The 12,722-nt window shown below is 53.6% G+C and overlaps 1 protein-coding gene across 5 annotated transcripts in view; it reads right to left on the reverse strand.

The window, feature by feature from the left end:
• Positions 1 to 12,722, reverse strand: part of LOC119441424 (uncharacterized) — a 111,297-nt gene that overhangs the window by 76,262 nt on the left and 22,313 nt on the right. The gene's annotated exons all lie outside the window — the stretch shown is intronic.

Genomic DNA, 12,722 nt, shown 5'->3' on the forward strand with positions numbered 1-12,722 from the left:
ATGCCCCACTGCATCGTCCCTCTTCTTCGCAACAATTACCCCGGGGACAAAAAAGGGAGCCGTCCGGCGACCAAACAGTTCGTCGCTATTAGTGGATCATAGTACGGTTTGAGGCGCTCGATGTTGACAATGTCGCGTCCGCGACGGCGTATGTCCGAAGATGGTTCAACGGGCTCGATCACATAGTTGACGGGTGATGCACGCTCGACGATGCGGCAGGGACATTCATACTCGGGCATTAACTTGGAAGACAGACCAGGTGCAGCGGAAGGAACTGAGAGCCACACAAGCGCTCCAGGAAGAAAGGTGGGCGCATAGGTGGTGTCACCGCGACTGTTCTTCTGGCGCTCTTGGTCAGTGGAGGTAAAGGCCCGGGCGAGGTCGCGGCACTCTTCAGCTTGTCTCACCGTATCAGAAATGGGTGCAGATTCAGATGCATCGGGCCGGTATGGAAGCATTGTATCGATGGTGTGCGATGGGTGCCGGCCGTACAATAAGAAATATGGCGAAAAACCAGTAGTGCTCTGCGTAGCGGTATTGTACGCGTAGGTGATGAAGGGCCGAATGGCGCCCAGTTTGGGTGGTCGGAGGAGACGTACATTGAGAGCATGTCGCCAAGCTTACGGTTGAACCGTTCCGTGAGTCCATTGGTTTGAGGATGGTACGCCGTTGTCATGCGATGAACAACGTGGCACTCTTTGAGAACAGCTTCAATGACTTCGGAGAGGAAGACACGTCCGCGGTCACTGAGCAGCTCCTGGGGTGGCCCATGACGTAGAATGAATCGACCAAGCAGGAAGCAGGCAACGTCACGCGCTGTAGCGGCCGGAAGCGCCGCAGTTTCAGCGTATCGCGTAAGGTGGTCAACTGCCACAATGACCCAGCGGTTTCCAGCCGAAGTCATGGGAAGGCACCCGTACAAATCTATACCGACGCGCACAAAGGGCCGGGTGGGGCAAGGTAAAGGTTGCAGCCCAGCTGGCAAGAGGCGGGGTGAAGATTTCCGGCGCTTGCAATCGGGACAAGAGCGTACAAACTTTTGAACGTAGCTGTACATCCCTCGCCAGTAGTAGCGCTGTTAAAGGCGCTAGTAAGTCTTGAAAACGCCAGAGTGGGCACACTGGGGATTGGCATGGATAGCCGCGCAAATATCGGAACGAAGGCTGCGAGGCACTACTAGCAACCACTGGCGACCATCGGAGCTGTAATTGCGCCGGTAAAGCAGGTCGTCGCGAATGGCGAAATGGTGAGCTTGACGGCGCAACGCGCGGGTTGTTGACCTGGTCGATGGATCTGAGAGCCAGCTTATAATCGACGCAATCCAGGGGTCCTTGCGCTGCTCGGAAGCGATGGTGCGAAGGTCGATGGAACACACAGTCAACCGAGATATATTGTTGTCAGCCAAGGGAAAGCGCGAGAGGGCATCGGCGTCCGAGTGGTGTCGTCCGCTGTGGTAGAGTACGCGGATGTCGTAGTCTTGCAGGCGAAGTGCCCAACGTGCAAGACGGCAGGACGGATCTTTCAATGACGCCAGCCAACATAGTGCGTGGTGGTCCGTGATAACATCAAATGGGCGGCCAAATATGGCTGGAACTTAGTCAGAGCCCATATGATAGCGAGACATTCTTTTTCAGTCACGGTGTAATTATTCTAGGCTTTCGTAAGCGTTCGGCTGGCATAAGCAACGACATACTCAGTGAACCCTTGCTTGCGTTGCGCGAGGACAGCACCATGGCCAACACCGCTGTTTTCGTTTGTACCTCTGTAGGGGCCGTCGGGTCGTAGTGGCGCAAAAGTGGGGGAAGTCCGCAAACGACGTAGAGTCGTGAACGCCTCGTCGCACTCTGATGACCACGAGGGGAGGAGCCCGTTGATTCCTAGAAGCTTCGTCAGGTGCGATACGATGGCGGCGAAATTCCGAATGAAGCGTCGGAAGTAGGAGCACAGACCGATGAAACTTTGATGGATTCTTTGATTGATTCTTTGATGGACGTTGGCTTGGGAAACTCGGCAACGGCGCGAAGTTCGTCGGGGTTGGGGAGAATCCCGTCCTTGGACACCACATAACCAAGTATCGTGAGTTGCTGCGCAGCAAAGCGGCACTTCTTTATGTTTAATTGTAGGCCAGCGTTCGATAAACACGTCAAAACACGCCGGAGGCGTTCGAGGTGCGTGGCGAAGTCAGGCGCGCAAACGACAATGCCGTCAAGATAACACAAACATGTGCGCCACTTTAAGCCTCGCATAACTGTGTCCATCATGCGCTCGAATGTCGCGGACGCATTACAGAGTCCAAAAGGGATTACGTTGAACTCGTACAAGTCGTCGGGCGTGATAAAAGCTTTTTTCGTCCGATCGACTTCTTCCATAGGCACTTTCCAATACCCGGAGCACAAATCCAGAGACGAAAAGAACTCGGCTCCTTGCAGGCAGTCAATTGCGTCGTCTATGCGTGGCAGAGGATCGAGGTCCTTGCGAGTGATGTTGTTAGGCCGCCGATAATCGACGCAAAACCTGACGGAGCCGTCCTTCTTTGCAACATGGACGACAGGCGAAGCCCATGGACTTTTCGAAGGTCAAATTACTTCGCGCCGAAGCAAGTCGTCGACTTGCTCGTTAATCACACGACGTTCCCTGGCAGAAACGCGATACGGGCGTTGTCGCAACGGTGGGTGAGATCTAGTGTCGATGTGATGCGTGACGAAGTCCGACCCAGGGAAGCTTGCCCCACGTCGAAAAAAGAACGAAATTCTTCCAAGAGGGACAGCAGCTGGGAACGCTGGGCTGCTGTAAGGGTTCCAGCGATTGATGAACCAAATACATCTCTGGGCAATGCGTCTGATGTGGAAACAGCACTGAGGATATGGTAGGTTGCGCAATTCGGGTAGTCGGGCCCGTCGATAACTTGCACATCGTCGATGGCTTCCACGGTACCAACACATTCTCCTCGGAGCAGTATGACAGGGTATGGGCACAGGTTGCAACCGAAAATTGCGCTAGTGCCCTTGGTGATGTCCACGGTCGCAAAAGGTAGCAACAGGCCCTTCCTTGCGAGGAAACGGCCAGATGGCGAAAGTAATGCAATGGCGTCCGAGAGGCCACTGCGGTGCATGGACACGATCATTGAGGCGTTGGGAGCAACCTCAGTGTCGGCTTCGACTATGTCTCCTGGAAAGCGACGGAGCGTCAGTGGGCGTCAAATCTAGCAGCGGCAATAGTTCTATTTCGGCCCGTGCGCAATCGATAACGGCATTGTCGCGCGAGAGAAAATCCCAGCCGAGGATGACATCGTGAGAGCAGGAGGAAATGATGAAGAATTCTATGGCGCATACAACGTCCTGAATTTCTACACGAGCAGTGCAAGACTCCAAGGGTCGAATATGATGAGCACTGGCTGTGCGAAGGGATAGTACGGACAGGGGCGTCGTGACTTTCCGAAGTAAGCGGCAAAGTGTAGCGTCCATAACACATACGGCTGCTCCTGTGTCCACGAGTGCAGACGCGCGGACACCGTCGACAAACACGTCTACCACATTGGATGGGCTGCAATGAGGACTTGTTAACTTCGACGTTGTCGCAGCCCTTGCCTCGTGGACTGCGACTGTTAGTTTTCCTCATCCCGAGGGGCGGCACGAGGTCGCATAGGCGATAACGAGCGCCGGCGTGGAGATGGGGAACGGCGGGTGTTCGGCGGCGGGCGGTATGTCGGTGAAATACCGGATGGTGGGTCGTAATATGGACGGGGCTCACGGTTCGTCATGGATGATTCGACGCTGGGCGGCTGGGAACGATTACAGAAACGGGCCACGTGACCGGCGTAGCCGCAGGCAAAGCATATAGGCCGGTTGTCTGAGATACGCCACCGGTTCGCTGTAGCTGGTCCCGTTCACGTCGGAGCACGCCCTGGATGGAGCGGTTGGTGATAGGACTATATAACGGGCTGCACTGGTGGCCGAGCCACGACGTCGGCATAAGTGAGGGGCACATGAGCCGAGAGTGGGTGGGGCCTCGCGACGACTTCAGCGTAGCTCAGTGGTGTTGGTACCGGGGCCTATTGGGGTGGTGCCACGACCTCGGTATAGCTCAGTGGCACAGGCGCAGGAACATGGTGGCGTTGGTCGGGCAAGACCTCGGCGATTTCTTGCTCGATGGCGCGGCGGAGCGGAGGCACGACAGTCGGAAGCGGACTGTGGCACATGCGGCGGATGAGCAAATGGTACCAAGGAGAATTGGCGGGCGACTTCCTCCCGAATGAATGCCTTCATTTCCGCAAGCAGTGCGGTCTGGTCGAAGGTGGTACCCAGACCAGCGATGTGTTCGTCACGTGATGAAGACCGACGAGTCAACGAGCGCTGCCTGCGTAGCTCCTGGTAACTTTGGCATAACGTAACGATCTCTGTGACGCATTGCGGATTCTTAGCGAGCAGCATGTTGAAAGCGGCGTCCTCGATTCCTTTCATAACGTTTCTGATCCTGTCCGATTCCGACATCGTCGCGTCCACGCGCTTACACAAGTCCAGGATATCTTCGATGTAGCTAGTGAAGGACTCTCCCGGCTGTTGGGCTCGTTCTCGCAAGCGGGCTTCGGCTCGCACCTTGCGCGCAGCAGGACGACCAAACACAGCTACTAATGAGGTCCTGAACGCGGACCATGTCGGAATTTCCGTCTCGTGGTTGTCGTACCAGAGGCTTGCCACGTCGGCGAGGTAAAAGAGCACGTTGCTGAGTTTCGCGGCATCGTCCCATTTGTTGATGACGCTTACTCGCTCGTACGTAGACAGCCAGTTCTCCACGTCGGTGTCGTCGGTGCTGCTGAAAACAGGAGAATCCTTGTGGCGAGGCAGACCAGAGCACACGACGGAGGGTGCAGGAGGCGTTTGCTGGGACGTCGGCTGAGATGCGTCCTGAGACATGGTTGAAGAGAGGGCACGGGTTCGAAGCTCCAGGATGCGTTCGAGCGTAGCACTCTCCACCACTTGTAAAGGCGTTTATTGCTCACAGGCGTTAGGGCCAACCGTTGGATCAGTTCAAGGAACCACGAGCGCGAGCGGCGTAATCCGAGCAATGCGCTGGAGAGACTGCTCCACTAGACAGCGCTGGTAAGGATGCCCCACTGCATCGTTCCTCTTCTTCACTACAACTTACATATACATATATATACTCATATATTGTAACCAACAGATTCGACAGCCGTTTCTATAAAAAACTTATTTATTCTGGGCGAACTTGTGCCCGTGAACTAAAGGTTGTCACTCAACAAAAGCGTCCCTCGAGCTTCACTTGTTCGAACCTCGTTTTCCTCTTTTTCGCCTCCTGTCGCGTTCCAGTCGTACGATTCTCGCGCACGAGCCACCGGTTTGTCGGAACCGGCCCAGCGTTGTCTTGCGGTGCTTTGCTTGACACTTGCGGTGTGGCGGCTCTTTTAAACACAGTTAGGATGTGGCGGTCGTCTTTGGTCTCGCAATGCTGGCGGCATTAGCCCCCTCCGAAGAAGCATCGTCCCGATGCGTCGAACGGGCCTAGAGAGGCGAACTGCTTTAAAGGGTCATTGGTCAGAAGATGGCCGGTGCTAGGCTTGATCGCATGTGCAAGTTCTGTTATTCATTGCCTTTCATGGTAAGGCTGCATTCGTACTACGTGTACGACCTCTGGGAGAGTCCTGCGTCGTGTGGAGCAGACTTGGCCTTCAGGAGTTACCTCGTAGTTTAAGGGACTTAGCCGGCGAAGTACTCTGTAGGGGCCAAAGTAACGGCGCAGTAACTTCTCCGAAAGACCGGGTGTACGTATAGGCGTCCATACCCACACTTCGTCTCCGGGGTTGTACTGCACCTCTCTTCGCCCTAGGTTGTACCGGTTTGCGTCGACGTACTGCTGTTGTAAGATACGGTGCCTTGCCAACTGCAGTGCTTCTTCTGCCCTTTCTATGTACTCACTAACGTTAGGGTCGTCTTCGTTGCTGTTTACAGGTAACATCGCGTCTAGTGTCGTTGTTACTGTCCGACCGTAAACAAGTTCAAATGGCGTGAACTTTGTCGTCTCTTGTACTATCCCAGGTCCGATGCTCTACGTTCACGTACATTGAGATCATGTCAGCGAGCGTTCTATTGAGCCGTTCAGCCAGGCCGTTTGTTTGCGGTTGGTACGCTGTGGTTTTTCTATGAGCAGTATGTGTTAGTTTCATAACAGACTGCATCAAACGGGCCATAAAAGCTGTTCCTTTGTCTGTTATGACTACCCTGGGTGCGCCATGTCGTAACACTATGTGTGTGACAAAAAAACTGAGCTACTTCAATGGCGGTTCCTTTTGTAAGAGAAGATGACTCAGCCTACCGGGTTAGATAATCGGTTGCTACCACAATCCACCGCTTTCCTGACGTTGAAACGGGAAATGGTCCAAGTAAATCCACTCCTATTTGTTGAAATGGCGCTGCTGGTGGCTGTATCGGTTGCAGAAAACCTACTGGTTTGAGTGGCGGTGTTTTGCGTCTTTGACAATCTCGGCACGATTTGACATTGTGCTGCACAGAATTCATCAACTTCGGCCAGTAATATTTCTGGCGGATTCTCGCCAGAGTCCTACTAACACCTAAGTGGCCAGCTGCAGGGTCATCATGGCAAGCTTCTAAGATCTCGGCTCGCAGCGATGATGGTACGAGAAGTAGAAACGTCTCACCACTGTGCTCGAAGTTTCGTTTGTAGAGGACGTTGTTCCGGAGGACATACGAACACAATCCGCGGAAGAAAACTCGAGGCACTTTAACTTGTCGACCCTCCAGGTACTCGATGAGCAGGAGTAATTCCGGATCAGTACGCTGATGATGAGCCATTTCCGCCGTATTCACAGCCTCAAGGAATGGCAAATCTTGCTCGTATTCAAGTGACGTCGATTCGATTGGTGCGCGTGATAAGCAATCAGCGTCATTGTGCTTGAGACCGGACTTGTAAACGACCGTGATGTCATACTCCTGTAGACGCAAACTCCATCTAGCGAGCCTTCCAGAAGGGTCCTTGAGGTTCGCCTGCCAACACAATCAATGATGGTCGCTGATGGCTCGAAACGGTCTGCCATGTAAGTATGGCCGGAACTTACTGATAGCCCATATAACCGCCAGGCATTCATTTTCTGTCGCTGAGTAATTTGTCTCTGCTTTCGATAAGGTACGGCGTGCGTACGCGATGACTTTTTCTTCTCCATTCTGCCACTGAATAAGTATAGCTCCGAGACCAACGTTACTCGCGTGGGTGTGGATATCTGTTTCGGCATTTTCATCAAAATCGGCAAGTATAGGAGGACTCTGCAAACGCCGTCGTAGCTCAGAGAAGGCGTCTTCTTGTTCTTTCTCCCACACGAAAGGAACATCTTCTTTTTGTCAGTCGTGTGAGTGGTTCGGCGATATTAGAAAAGTTTTCTACGAAACGCCTGTAGTAGGCACACAGTCCCAGGAAACGTCTAATAGCTTTTTTGTCTCTTGGCTTCGGAAACATTTCTACTGCAGTGGTCTTCTCAGGATCGGGGCGGACGCCTTCAGCACTGACAATGTGTCCCAGAAAGCGGATCTCGCGAAAACCGAAGTGGCATTTTTCGGGTTTTATGGTCAACCCCGCCGTGCGAATAGCGTCCGGAACTGCTCTCAGTCGCTGCATGTGCTCCTCGAATGGACTGGAGAAGACCACCACATCATCAAGGTAGAGGAGGCACGACTGCCATTTCAGTCCGGAGAGAACAGTGTCCATCATCCGCTGGAAGGTGGCGGGCGCAGAACACAGAGCAAATGGAAGCACCTTAAAATCGTATAGACCATCCGGTGTCACAAATGCAGTTTTTTCGCGATCTCGCTCGTCCACTTCGATCTGCCAGTATCCACTTTTGAGATCCAAAGAAGAGAAGAAGTAGACATTTCGTAGTTTGTACAAGGTGTCGTCGATGCGTGGGAGTGGATAAACATCCCGCTTCGTGACGAGGTTGAGCTTCCTGTAATCAACACAAAATCGTTGGGTGTTATCCTTCTTCTTGACCAGGACTACCGGAGATGCCCACGGGCTATTGGATGGCTGTATTACATCGTCCTTGAGCATTTCCTGTACTTGACTTCTTATCGCTTCTCTTTCTTTTGGAGCCACTCGGTACGGGTGTTGGCGTACTGGTCTTACGGGTTCTTCGACTATAATGCGATGTTTTGCGACGGGAGTACGACAGACTTTCGATGAAGTCGAAAAGCATTCAGCAAACTCTGTGACCAAGCTCACAATCTTATCTCTTTGTGGTGATGACAGCTGTCGGTCAATATCGATAGAGGCAAGGACACTGTCTAAAGTGGCAGAAGCTGGTGATGCTGCATCGAGGGTTGACACATCCGCAAGTTGTGCATAGTCATGAAGAGACGCTATGGCTGTTGCCTTCGCTACGTGTTGTGCCTCATTGCCAAAGTTAGTCAAAAGGACATCCGCACATCCGTTACGCAGGTGAACTATGCCTCTTGCTACGCATATTTGCTTTTCCGTCGCGGACATGGTGAGCGACGCCTCGGTGACATGGAAGACGGACGCGGACTCGGTGACCGATAACGCATAGGCGCTGCCGATCGAGGCTCATGTTGCTGGGGGCACGGAATGTTTCGGCGCGTAGATAAAAATGCTTCTATCTCGTAAGGGCGCTCGCCGTTTCGAGGGCAAGGCGCATTCACGGAGAAGCCACGGTGTCCCACTCGGCGATACTGACATTCCCGATACAGATGACCAGCCTCGCCACGGTGGTAGCAGAGGGGACGCCGGTCTGGTGTACGCCATACATGGCTTTTACGTGGTCTTTCTTCCGGCATGGGCGGCATACTGCGAGGAATCACCTGGGGCGTAGCGGTAGTTCGGGCATAGTCAGCGCGTCCAATGTTCTGCCGTAAAGCTTGGGCGTATGATATCCGCGGCTGACGCTCCGGTTGTGCTAGGGGCCGTACCTGAGGGTCTGGTTCACAAATTGCTTGCCGGACTTCGCGTATGACATCGGCAAGTGAGGACACCATAGGAGGGCTTTGGGCCAGCTGAAGTTTCTGCAGCTCTTCCGTTACGACGGATCTCATCATTTCGCGTAGGATGTCCATGTTGTTGGGGAGGGCTCCTGGCCCAACGTCAAATGATGCGACGCTAACATCTCCGTTGTACTGCCTCGCACGCTGCTGCAGCGTCTTCTCCATCGTCGTCGCCTCTGATCCAAATTCGGCTACAGTGCGGGGCGGATTACGAACCAGGCCGGCAAAGAGCTCCTGTTTCACACCGCGCATTAGATGCCGCAATTGCTTGTCAGGCGCTACTGAACATTTTAAAAAGTACGGGCTTGGACTGTAGGCTTTGAGCATGCCAAATTGCTTGCCATATGTTTTACATCCTCCTTCTCTCATCATCGTCACCCATCATGCGCCTCTTCCTTCCCTCTTTCTTTCCCTCTTCCCCTTCCCCCAACGCAGAGTAGCTGGCTAGAAGAATTTACCTCAGGCCGACCTCTCTGCATTTCGCATCATTAAACTTATCTCTCTCTCTCTCTCTCTTGTCCTCAGCCATGTTTGGGTCGGCTCGGCGGAAGAGGTGGGACATATCTTCAATGCACATGGTCACACTTTCATTGTTCCGCTGGTTCCTCGCCTGAAGAACGGCTTCTGCCCTCTCTCTGCGGTCCGTACTCGGGTACGTTGCAAGCAGATCTCGTCGGAAGTCGTTCCACGATGATAACGACGCTTCGTGGTTTTGAAACCACGTGGGTGCAGATAACTCCAGCGCGAAGTACACATACCGGAGTTTCTTTGTTTCGTCCCAACCGTTGCATCTGGCGACACGCTCAAACTTTTCGACCCAGTCCAGCATCCTCGAATGTGTCTCCGTGAAAGGATTCTGGCGTAAGGGGTGAGTAAACGACGACGTGAGGAGGGATCACTTGAGTAGCCATCGCACTGGCTCCTAGGCTGACTGCCGCCGCTGCCCTTGGTGAATCGACGAGAGGACCAAACTCGGGGGCCTCACCTCGTATGCGGCGACTTGTCCGTTGGTGGACAGGCGTTAATTCCGTTCGCTCCAAACTTCGGGGATCCGGGCTACCTTCCCTGGCACGTGGGGGACTTGGAATCATACCCAGCACTTCCACCAGATAAGTAACCAACAGTTTCGACAGCCGTTTCTATAATAGCTAATTTATTCTGGGCGAACTTGTGCCCGTGATCTAAAGGTTGTCACTCAACAAAAGCGTCCCTCGAGCTTCGCTTGTTCGAACCTCGTTTTCCTCTTTTTCGCCTCCTGTCGCGTGCCAGTCGTACGATTCTCGCGCACGAGCCACCGGTCTGTCGGCACCGGCCCAGCGTTGTCTTGCGGTGCTTTGCTTGACGCTTGCGGTGTGGCGGCTCTTTTAAACACAGTTAGGATGTGGCGGTCGTCTTTGGTCTCGCAATGCTGGCGGCATTATATATATATATATATATATATATATATATATATATATATATATATATATATATACACATATACATGAGACGATGCGTTCAACATGCTGCTTGCGAAAAATCCTCAGTCCGTGACCGCCATCGTCACTCTATGACAAAGCTACGAGGAGCTACGAAGGCAGCGCTCCTTGACACGTCGCCCTTCATCGCGTCACGGACACATTGCTGGTTTGGCCACCATCTCCGACCAGACAGCACTGCTGACAGAAGTGAAAGCGTTCGTTCGGGAGGAAGTTGCACGCCAGCTCTCCTTGCTAACCTTCGCTCAGTCACCGCATGTGCAACAGCCCGCAACGAATGTTATGCCCACGCTCCGTCGCGTGATCGAGCAGGAAATCGCCGAGGTCTTGCCAGACCAGTATCAACATCGTCCTACGGCCGCTCCACTAAGCTAAGCCGATGTCGTCGTGACGCCCCAACATGTTCCGACGGCTGCACCACTCAGCTACGCTGAAGTCGTCGCGAGGTCTCAACCACTCTCTCCGAGTGTGCCTCTCCGTTATGGCGACGTTGCGGCTAGGCCCCGACCGCAGCCCGCCATGCCGTCATACCAGCATCCGCCCTGTACAACGCGATCTCTTACATGGATGGGACCTGCCCCAGCGAACCGATGGCGTACTTCCGACAACCGGCCGATATGGTTTGCGTGCGGCTATGCCGGTCACGTCGCTCGTTATTGTAATCGCGCTCAGCCGGCTAGCGCCGCATCAGCCGTGACAAGCCAGTTCAACCGTCCATATTACGAACCCCATTCGGCTATGTCACCGACTTTGCGCCCGACGCCAACTACCCGCCGTTCACCGTCTCCACGCCGTCGCTCACTGTCGCCGATGCGACCCCGTCCCGTAACTCGGGACGAGGAAAACTAATCGTCGCAGTCCAAGAGGCAAGGGCTGCGGCGCCGTCGAAACGTGAAAGTCCTCAACGCAGTCCTTCAAATGTGATCGAAGTGTTTGTTGACGGTGTTCGCACATATGCACTCGTGGACACTGGAGCCGCCGTATGTGTTATGGACGCTAAGCTTTGCCGCCTACTTCGGAAAGTCACGACGCCCCTTTCTGGACTGTCCCTCCGCACAGCCAGTGCTCAGCATATCCACCCCTTAGCGCCTTGCACTGCTCGTGTTGTTATTGACGACGTTCTATACGCCATAGAATCCATAATCCTCACCTCGTGTTCTCACGACGTTATCCTCGGCTGGGATTTGCTCTCGCGCCACATTGCCGTTATCAATTGCGCACGGGCCGTGATGGAACTCTCGCCGTTGTTAGATTTGCCGATCACCAACAATACTTCCCTGTCGAGGAAGCTAATTGTCCACGACGACACCCACGTTCCTCCCCGCGCGTCAACAGTCGTGCTCATGTACAGTAGTGGAATCTCAGACGCTGTTGCGCTGCTGTCTCCATCTGACCGCTTCCTTATTCGGACAGGCCTGCTGCTACCTTTTGCGACAGTGGACATCAAGCAGGGCTACAGCACCATTTTCGTTTGCAACCCGCTCCCATACCCTGTCATGCTGCTCCGAGGGGAATGTCTAGGCAATGTCGAAGCGATTGAAGACGTGCAAGCTATGGACGTGCCTGATGAAAATTACTGCGCTAGTTCTAGTGCGCTCACCGCTATTTCTGCCTGTAAGGGACCGTCCAGTGATGTGTTTGATTCTTCTATTTGCGATGACCTTACGCCGGTCCAGCGATCTCAACTTGTGTGCCTCTTGGAAGAATTTCGTTCTTCTTTCGATGTCGGGCAATCTTCCCTAGGCCGCACATCAACTGTTACTCACCGCATTGACACTGGCTCGCAACCGCCATTGCGGCAACGCCCGTATCGTGTATCTCCTGCAGAGAGTCGTGTAATCAACGAACAAGTCGACGACATGCTTCACCGCGAAGTGATACGACCTTCCAACAGTCCATGGGCATCCCCTGTGGTCCTCGTTACGAAGAAAGATGGTTCTGTGCGGTTCTGTGTCGACTACCGGCTCCTAAACAAGATACCACACAAGGACGTCTACCCTCTCCCGCGCATAGACGACGCCATCGACAGTCTACAAGGCACAGAATTATTTTCATCTTTAGATCTGCGCTCAGGGTATTGGCAAGTACCCATGGCTGACGCCGATCGGCCAAAGACAGCTTTTGTAACACCCGACGGCTTATACGAATTTAACGTAATGCCTTTTGGGCTTTGTAATGCGCCCGCAACTTTTGAGCGCATGATGGACACCGTTCTGCGTGG

The sequence above is a fragment of the Dermacentor silvarum genome, chromosome 2 (assembly GCF_013339745.2).
Source record: "Dermacentor silvarum isolate Dsil-2018 chromosome 2, BIME_Dsil_1.4, whole genome shotgun sequence".
Taxonomy (NCBI): domain Eukaryota; kingdom Metazoa; phylum Arthropoda; class Arachnida; order Ixodida; family Ixodidae; genus Dermacentor; species Dermacentor silvarum.